This window comes from Martes martes (genome assembly GCF_963455335.1).
Source record: "Martes martes genome assembly, chromosome: 3".
Classification (NCBI taxonomy): Eukaryota; Metazoa; Chordata; class Mammalia; order Carnivora; family Mustelidae; genus Martes; species Martes martes.
Window position 1 is genome coordinate 139,124,461 of NC_137890.1, and position 10,573 is coordinate 139,135,033.

The 10,573-nt window shown below is 38.7% G+C and overlaps 1 pseudogene across 1 annotated transcript in view; it reads left to right on the forward strand.

Moving 5' to 3' along the window:
* LOC308340270 (actin, cytoplasmic 1-like) overlaps positions 1 to 9,804 on the forward strand; it is a 10,938-nt pseudogene extending 1,134 nt beyond the window's left edge. The window contains exon 2 of the transcript in view: positions 9,666 to 9,804. The product of the transcript in view is annotated as an actin, cytoplasmic 1-like (transcript). The remainder of the gene's footprint in view (positions 1 to 9,665) is intronic.
* The last annotated feature ends 769 nt before the right edge of the window (positions 9,805 to 10,573 follow it).

Sequence of the window (10,573 nt, forward strand, 5' to 3'; positions counted from 1 at the left end):
TTTACCTTAACACTTGTTCTTTTTGTTTTATTTTAATGGTCTGCCATCATGGTCCTCTCTATGTCCCCAACTTGAGGTGTATGATGAAGGCTTTTGGTCTCCCTGGAGGGAAGTTGAGACATGGAGGCACCTGGGGCTTACCTGTGCACTGACTTGAATCCAGTTCAATAAAGCACACACCTTAAAGGAAAGAAAAGAAAGAAAGATAGAAAGAAAGAGGAAAGGAAGGAAGAAAATAGAGAAAGAAAGAACGAACGAACTCACAAGAAAGAGTTCAAAAAAAGGAATTCAATACAGGGGACTGGTTAAAAAGGTGTTGGCAGAGTTGAAAGGGCAAAAAAGATAAAAAAGAGGGAATCCAGGTAGTAACAAAAGCAGAAAGCCACTGCTACCTTTTGAGTTGGAGGAACAATGGGAGGAAGTGTTGTTATCAGAGCCCAGGGGCCAGGGCTGTCCAGTGGGAATTGACAGGGACTTGCCAATGGAAGCTTGGACCGTGGAGAAAGGGACTGTTTGACAAACAGTGCCAAAGACACTTCCCAAAACACAGCAAGAGCAGTAGAAATATCCTGTCTTCTTTTATCTCCTTACCATCTTATCTCCAGCCAATGCTTCCCATTAGCCAAAACCTAAGAAGAACCCAGTCACCAGAGAGTATGGGAAACCTACTTTGCAGGCACTGGGTCTCTAAGATACAGAACAATTCAGAGGAAGAGCATTAATGGATAAAGCAAGCAGATGACTGGTCCCAGGAGGAAATTGTCATGGTGCTTGCGACTTATTTGCAAGTAGTTGAGAGAACAAAATATATACGTATATATATACAGATGAAACTAGTAAGATGAAATGTTAAATCTGGGTTGGTATGTGGATGTTCATTATAACTATTCTTGCCATTTTTCTATGTGTTTGAAAATTTTCAGAATAAAAAGTTGAAAAATCCATTCTAATACTCTTTGAAGGAGTATAAGAACCTGATACAAGGTCATGGCCACAGGAATGGAGAGAGGAAATTCTCAAAATGAATTTGACAAAGTTTCTCATTAAATCCTTGTAACCAAGATGGGAAAATGTGGACCAGAGCAACATTTATCATCTTATTTTCCACCACTACACATTTGAGAGTTGAGTTTTCTATTTGTCACTCTCCCAAGGACATATCCTCTCTTATTCTCATGCCAGCTATAACCCCTACCTTATTTATCATGCTCAAGAAAGTTTGACAAAATGGCAGTGAATGAGAGTGGCTTTAATTTGGTAGTAATCTTTAATCTACTCTATTTTTTTAAGAAATAAATTAGTTAGGAAACACCTCACAGTTGATTACAACAATTCAGTGTGTTGTGACATTAGAGTTGAGAAAACTTCAGCTAGAAAAATAGTACAATTATAAGACCACATACATGGTTGAATACTTCTATCCAAAGTTGTTGATTAATGGGTAGGTGTCAACCTAGATATGGCTCTGCATGATGCATGAGAGGGTCTATCTTAGTTTGGCCCTGGCCAGTATTACATTTTTAAAAGTATCTTGGATAAGATTTAGAAAACAAGCTAATGTTGATGACTTGAACCCTAGGGTGAGAATGAATGCATCAGATGCCAGCTCAGAGTCCACAAAAACCTGGATCAATCAGAGTGATAAGCCAATAAAAACTGATATAATGGACATATGTGACTAGCCTTTTCCTTGAGTCCAGAAAAGCCAACTAATTCTGCGATGTTCTATACAGGTAACTAAAGATCGTTGAGTTCATTCTCTAGTTCTGCCATCAATTACCTGATAAATTTCAGTAAGCTACTTCAACTCTTTTTAACTCCCTCAGTTCCTGCATCGGTAAAAGGGAATAATACTAACAGCTAACTCATAGTAGCTTACATGAGTTCATATATGTAAAGCAGTTGAATATCCCTGGCAGAGAGTAACAGAAACAATATGAGTTGTTATAAGTGTCAGGTGTGGGGGAGTACCGGTAGTAGTGTTACCTAGTAAATAGTTATGAGAAAGATTTAGTAGTTGATACAACATTTAATAGAGTTCAGTTGTAGAACAGACTTACCAAAGGAGTGCATGTCATTTAGGGCTTTATTTAATTAGAATCCCTCTGCCTGAAATGAGTTTGATGAAAGTCCTAACCGGCTCTGTTCTGCTCAGACTGGAGCGTGGGTTTGAGACTGGGTGCCATAAACAAATTGGAGTCTGTTCAACAGACCTAGGACGCAGGAACTGTTGATCCAATCAGAGGTGTCAGTCTGTCTTTAGAAGTTTAGTAATCTATCAAATGAAATTTAGAACTTATTCTGTGTGACCCCCTCATTGATTTCTCCAGAACTAATCAGTAAAAATGACCACGACATAGATTCTGAGTTCACATAATGAAAATCTTTCTTGTGATCAGAATGAAGGAGATGTACTTGGGAGTGTGTTAAGTTACCTGTCCCCAAATGATAAGGGATTGTACATCATGGTGACCACCTGGCATAGATATAATGGGATTCAAATCCAAAATGGGTGATTGGATTAGATGTCTTGTGACATTGACCCTCAGAAACCCTGCAAGATTATCCAATGCAATCTAAGGATTCTAGAGTTGTTTTTTTTTTTTTTAAGATTTTATTTATTTATTTGACAGACAGAGATCTCAAATAGGCAGAGGCAAGCAGAGAGAGAGGAGGAAGCAGGCTCCCTGCTGAGCAGAGAGCCCAATGCGGGGCTCGATCCCAGGACCTGAGCCAAAGGCAGAGGCATAGCCCACTGAGCCACCCAGGTGCCCCTAGAGTTGTTTTTTAATTACATTCTTAACTGCTTCCCAAACTGCTGCCTCTTGAGCTCTTATTGGGTTTTTTTAAGCTTAGGGCCAAAGGTCTTTAATTTTTTTTCCCCACCGCCAAATAAGTTAAATACTCAGTGCGTTCATTTTTTAAGGAAATGAACTTGAAATGATTAAACAGGAAATATGCACTTAGCTCCTAATGTCAACTGCCTCAAAACAAAATCAATTCTGTTTCAAATGGAATGCTATTGGAGAGTTGTTCAGAAATCTGTTGATACTAAAGAAATATTTAAGGTGAATGCATCAGGGAGAGGAAATGAGAAACTTAAAGATATCTTTAATGCTAAAAGGCATTCAGTCTTCCTGTCGTCAAAACCTTGACGATATCTTTAAAATGCCTCTGCGTATTTGAGGTGTAAATATGTTGGGCTAAAAGCCAGTGACATGTGGATTAAAAAAAAAAAATGTTTTCTCTGCTGGATCCTCCATCAAAATTTAGAAATTTGAATTTTGAAGATGTCCAAATTACTGACCAGTACTGACACCATGAATACATAGTGGGAGGAGAAACACCGAAACCCAGAACAGAAAAATCCTGCTAGTTCTGACACCTTTATGTGAACACACTGGTCACTCATCTCCCACATGGCCTCAGTTTTTAATCACTAAGCCTACTTTTTAAGACTGAGAAATAGCATGTTAGCACATTCTATGGGGTAACGCCTTGTTTCCTTCTCAGTAACTAGCTCTGCTGCTTGGCCAAGGGAACCATTTTCCAACTCGGTCAGTGCAATCAGGTGATTTACACCAAACAATCTGAGTTTTTCAAGTTGATATCATAGAACTTCACCTAGGTTTGTGGGTCTTATTAAATAACCAAAAAATATGTTCAAATCACTAACCTCTAGTGAAAGATGAAGATAGCAGCATGAAATCTAAATGACGTGTATTCTAGCTTTACTCTGTGTTAGGTTTTCATGCTTTGCCCACAGGAAAAAATACAAAGTCATATATTTTTTTAAAGGATTATCTTGAGGGGAGGGGGTATTTTTAAACCTGAAGTTTAATTTGACTGTTGTTTCCAAATTTTAAAACACGGACAAATTTAACATAGCTTCCCAAAACCAGTAATAAATGAAATTGACAACCAGCAAACCTTTATCTTGTAGTAGTTTAAACTATGATGTTATTCCGTGAGAATTGGATTCTTTGTTTTCCAGGGCTCACAATTTTCACTTCTAGAGCCAAAACTCTGTAGTTCACCACATCCTGGACCAAATGTTCCAGCTTCCTGCTTAGAAAGCTTCTATGCCTTCAGGTCCAGGTACCTTCATAAGGAACTGAGAAATGCTTCCTCTCCTATCTTATTAAGGATATGGGATGTTCTGTTTGGTTTGGTTTGGTTTGGTTTGGTTTGGTTTTACTAGGAATTCCATCAGAAATGAGGTACAAATAGTCAAAAATGAGAATGCACAGTATTAATAGAGATAAGATAGTTTATATCATCAAGTTGATCAACTTTTTAGAATTTTTGTCTTTCTGAATACTGTTGTACACAATCCTAAGAAGTAAGTATTGGCCAACATCTATTATAGTGAATAATTTCTCTATGGCATTATTTTAATAGAGAAAATTTTGAAAACAGATAAGTGAACAACAATAAAGACACTCATCTAAATTATTTTTACCAAGTGTATTTAATAATATTGGACATTTTAGAGGCCAACTTGAAAACTCTTATCTCTTTGAGAGTCAGCTCAAACTTAAAGGCAATACCACTGAGAGAAAAATGTTTTATGATTCTAAAACAGGTGGTTAACAACTCCAGCTTTTTCTTTACCTATTAGTGCATTAGCAGATTTCTTTGACAGCAAATTACGAATGTGTGCAAAGTAGACAAAGTACAAGGCAGAATGAAGAAAAAACTCCCCCCAAAGACATTTTCCTATCCCCAGAACACTTTGTCATGAAGTGCTGGTAAAAATTTTGTCTGATTTTTATCCTAGGTTTCCCTGTCAATGTCACCCAAAAAACTTTTTAAAAATATTTTTAATGAGGCACGCCTGGGTGGCTCATTCTGTTAAGTGTCTGACTCGATTTCAGCTCAGGTCATGATCTCGGGGTCTTGAGATTGAGCTCCATCTTGGGTTCTGTGCTGGGTGTGGAACCTGCTTAAGATTCTCTCTTTCTCTCTGCCCTTCCTCACCTCTCTCTCTCCCCCCACCATATATATAATTTTATTTATAATATATATAATATATAATATTATTTATTTATTTATTCATATAAATATATATATATTTACATTAAACGAAGAACAACTTAAAATTCCTACAGGTGACCATCCATAAAGTTAAAGTAACCTACTATTCCTGAGATAATAAGGATCTTTTATTTATCGCAGTCTTATGTGATTTCCAATAGAGTGGATCCTCAATAATATGTTTATGGAATAAATCAATGAAAAAAACCCCAAAAGAATGAAACGATAGATGGGAAAGAAGTAGAAATGCCACATTATGAGAGGCTTAAAAAAACTGAATTTTCCAAAATGAGGGATCTTATAGATGACTGCAATCATTAATAAAAGCAAAGAGCCATCCTAATACCACATCATTCTATGTGATAGTTTTCTGATTTGTCTTTTAAGTATATGCCTGACAAGCAAATACTCCCCTCTGTATAGCTATTGTGCAAAATCCACACTTAGAAGTTGCATGACCTCAGACAAGAAACCAACCCTCACCAAAACCCTGGCCCTTCATCTGCACAGTGGGGATCAGTAGTGTGGCGAAGTTAAATGATTGGTGGAACTGGTGGAACTGAGCCTGGCACATGTTAAGCATATAATAATTATTCATTAAAATGATGATTATCACCTTCCTCCTCTTCAGCAGATTCATTAGATGCAGAGAAAACAATAAATTATTTGTAGAAAGATTTTCAAAATGAGGGGCACCTGGGTGGCTCACTTGGTTAAGTGTCTGATTCTTGATTTCAGCTCAGGTCGTGATCTCAGGGTCTTGGGCTCTGTTGTTGGACTCTGTACTCAGCACACAGCCTGCTTGAGATTCTCTCTCTCCCTCTGCACTCCCCACCCCCGGGCTCACTCACACACTCTCCCTTTGTCTCACATAAATAAATCTTTTAAAGGCTTTTAAAATCAGATCTTCAAGGGGGGGGGGGGGAGTGCCTGGGTGGCTCAGTGGGTTAAAGCCTCTGCCTTCAGCTGAGGTCATGATCCCAGGATCCTGGGATCGAGCCCCACATCGGGCTCTCTGCTCGACGGGGAGCCTGCTTTCTCCTCTCTCTCTCTCTGCCTCCCTCACTGCCTACTTGTGGTCTGTCAAATAAATAAATTATTTTTTAAAAATCTTTAAAATCAGATCTTTTTATAAAAATGGTTTTAATTTGTGTTGAACTCAACTATACAATAATAGGATGCAAAATTTTCCTCTCCTTAAGAGCAGAGTCCCTGCAGTTTTTAGCTTTCACCTCCCACTGCATCTGCATTAACTAACTCTCTTCCAGCCACAAGTCGATGGCAGTCAAGATTTGTGAAATGTTATGTAAGAACCAATGCACAGCAGCACAAATTCTTCCCCTGCCTGGTGTTGACCTCACTGAAATTTTGCTCGTGTGGATTTACTTTTATACACCTTTTTCAACAACGTCAAGAATTTCAGTTGCATAGAGGAGACTGCTGAGTCAGGTTTCTGAGCAGTCATGAGAAAAGGGGAACCCGAGAGCTGGAAATAGAAGAGGAAGGTAAAGTACATGGCAGAACTGGAGTAGAGCGTCTTGCAGGGAAGATCTTTTGCAAAGAAGAAAAGAATTTTGAGAGAAAGACCTGATGCTTAGAGCTACATGTGCATATCTACAGAGGCAAGCAAATGGGAAACTAGTAAAGGTGATGGCGGACGTCCTGAGCTTCAGCATGAATCTGGGCTTCTGCCAACACTCACTGAGCCTTTCCCATGCACCACAGAGCTCAGATCACATGATCCATCTTCCTGCAATGCCATTGGAGTGGCACTGTTAGCCTCATTCTGGAGATGAAGATGCTGAGTCATAGAAAGTTTGAAAATGTGCTGAGGTCACACCTAGAAAATGGCAAAGACAGAATTTGAACCCAGGCAGTCTGACTCCAGGGACTGTGGCTTAAATAGTACAACACTGTCCTTATGATTAAATATATATGATTCTCTGTACAGAGACAGGGTGTGAGATATACCTCACCAGTTTTGCCAAATAGGTTAAATCAAAGCTAAGTAAAAGTTTTTGCAAGCTAAGATTTCCAGTTATTCATCTCTGCGCCCAGAATGAGGAGAAAAATTAAAACTGAGTCAAAAATTAGAAAGACAGAGATGCCTGGGTGGCTCAGTTGGTTAAGCGGCTGCCTTTGGCTCAGGTCATGATCCCAGAGTCCTGGGATTGAGCCCCACGTCGGGCTCTCTGCTCAAAGGAGAGCCTGCCACTCTGCCTGCTTGTGCTCTCTCTCTCTCCCTCTTTCAAATAATAAAGAAAACCTTTTTTAAAAAAAATTAGAAAGGCATTGATTATTTGAAAAAAAATGTCAAAGAACAGGAAAGGAAGGAAGGAAATAAAAAAAAGGAAAGGAAGGAAGGAAGGAAGAAAGAGGGAAAGGGAAGGAAGGAAGAAGAAGAAGGAAGGAAAGGAGTGAGGGAGGGAGGGAGGAAGGAGAAACATCTTTGTGTAAAGACTATCCATAGCAAAGGCTAACAAACTTAACAAGCGTCTTATTGAAAGTTTAAAGAAGATTCTGAAGATTTTCTTAAAGTTGCTTAAGACAGTTAATGGAAACCAATTGTACACTATTCAGTTTACACACTATTGCTGTGGTTCACATCTGCCCATGATAGATATTTCTTTTTTGAAAAGAGCTCCCTAATGTTTACCCTCCCCCACCATCTCAGGGCAAACCACTTGCAGCCTAGACCCATGACCCAGACAGATCTGGCCATTAAAAGTTCTGTATCCCTCTGATCAATGTGTTTGGGAAGTCTACCAACCATAAGATTTTTATTGGGATTACTGAGAAAGAGAAGGATTCTTCCCAGAAATTGCCAAGCCAATGTGTTCCAAGCCTGACCTTGGTGGTTACCATCTTTTTGCACTACTGGGCAAGTCTTGTTCAAATAATGATAACGCACGAGACATAGGCGAGGGACACAGATTCCTGAAGTCCTCTTGTGGGCACCTGGATCTGACTGAGCCTACCATTGACTTTGCAATTACATGGACCAACTGAAAAAAGTGTTTTAAGTCAAGGCAGCTTGATTGGCTATCTGCCTCTTATAGCAGAGAGAACCCAGACTGAACTATTAATATGAGACGTGTAAAACGCCCAATGATAGTCTCTTTACTTAGTCGTATATCTTTATTATTTTAATTTGTGTTCACAGACAGAATGCATAAAAGAGTAGTTTCACAGAGGATTTTAATCTTCCAACCTCTGTATTCCTTTAAGTTCTAAAATTTCTTTCCTGCAAATTCTCCTTCCATGTTTTTTTTAGGAGCCCACACTTCACAACTCTGGTGGACCATTATCTGGCATATTAGGTATTTCCTCAAACAGCTGTTTTATTAAGTGTCATAAATTAGCACAAGAGGTCAAAGACGTTGTTAAGAGCTTAATATTACAAAATTCCCTAAGTGTTGCACTAGATTATTTGGGAAATTTCTTTTAAAAAATTAACATACCCAGTGGAAATCTGAGATTAATTGGGTATAGGTAAAATAGTGGCCCCAAAATTTTACTGTGCGTAAGAATTGAGTAGGAAAATTGATGAATTGAATATTCCAGGCCCCCATCCTCAAAAAATACCCCTAGGGAAATCAGAGCTTGGAATCTGAAAGTCTACATCTTCACTAAGCTCTTGAAGTGATTCTGATGTTAGTAGTTTCAGACCACCAGCCTTGAGGAATTCTTGAAATTCTCACTGAGCTTCAGCGAAGATGTTAGTTTGAGCTTGTAAATTGTGGATCTGTATCTCCAAGAAAGTCAAGGATCATTAAGGATAAACTTGAAATTTTGCCAAATTTTACTTCCTTGTAGTCTGGTCACCATTGAATGACATAATGCATTTAAAGGATTTCATCATTCATATTGTTAGCATGTGCTGAGAGCAATCATTTTTAACAAGCTTATTATAATGGAATTAAAAGACAACAGACTTCTTCATCTTGGCATATTCAGAGTCCAGCTTTCTGAAATGTTCATCTCTCACTAAAAATGTTAAGGTCCAAGAAGGTTAAATACTGTGCTGATTTTTAAGCTTTTGTCTCTTGGTATTAAACCTGGGAATGTCGAGTTAGAGGAAAATATACACCACATTTGTATGTGCATCTCTAACCCATTTACCAAATAATCTCTAAGCCTGCACATTTTGAGTGGGCTCAGAGTAAGAAAAATCAAGTAAGTACAGTCTGCAGCGCAAGTTGCTCTGTCTCTTGAACTTTAGAAGAAAATACTAGTAGAAATAGACTCATTTCACCCAAGACCATCAGACCAAGACCCTCCAGCTGCCTCTGGTTGCCTCTTACTCCTTTGCATATTTTTAGTCTTTAACTCTTGGGTTATTTTCTTCCCTCTTAGTTGGTTTAAGGTCCTAAACAGTTTGTAGGCATCCCTGGCCTTCAATCACGATACTCTTAAGGTCCTCAACCATATCAGTTATTGGTACAGGACTGCTTATTCAAACACTGGCAAAGTTGAGTAATCCATAACCAAGCAAAGGGGAAATATCACTTGATTACAAATTATTATGAGACATGTCTTCATGGCTCAAATGTGGAAGTCTAGTATTTTGTTTTTGAAGTATCATGTGAGCTTTAATAATAATCTTTTTCTTAGTATTTGTATTGCAGAAACCAAACACGTGACCTCCAGGGTCTTAATTATTGCCGTACAGTTGCTGCCATGGAACATAAGTCAACCAGTGATCCTCCAACCAGGAGAACAAGAAGACCTGACAATGAAAGAGATGAAAAACAACTACCGTTCTAAACTCAATACACAATAGTGACATCTAAAGAACCGTGCCGATCTGGATCTCTGGATCAGTCACAGCCTCAGAAGATAACAGTCCATCAGTTCATCTTTTTGAAAGGGTGTCTGATGAAGTTAAAAAAAAAAAAAAAAAGCCCAGATGGTAGCTGTGAGGGGATATCTGAAAATTGAAGAAGAGAATACAATTTGTAAAACTGTACCAAGACTCACAAAACAGATAAACTATCCTAAACCATAACATGCAAGACAAGTAATTTAAACTCGTGCCATTTTAACATATCTTGTTTAGATCCCTGGGTTCCAAGATAAGACCAGGGGACCAATGGATTCCTGTGTTAAAGATAAGACCACTGACTGTCCCAGCAATTTAACTAGTTTACAAATTCTTACTAATCCTTGACAAGACCATTCAATGGCTAACTCCCCTTCAAATCTTATAAAACCTCCTCGATTCACCCATTTGTAACACACCCCCATGGCTCCCCAGTGTGTGTTCTCCCTTGCAGGAACAAGCTAATAAACTTACCTTTGTGTTTCTGGTGATCTGTGGCTAAGGGGATACAACCAAGCGCCCTGTCACCTAGAAATGACTGGTCTGATAGAACAGTAGCACAACTTACTGAAAATTCAGTTACAAGACCAGTTATGAGACCATATTCTGAAATGTTTGGTTTCTCCCTTACAGGTTCTAGTACAAACTTCAAATCAGCGACAAGTAGGGTACTATTTCTCCCATAAACAGAATAGCAGGAGGGGCTCCTTCCAG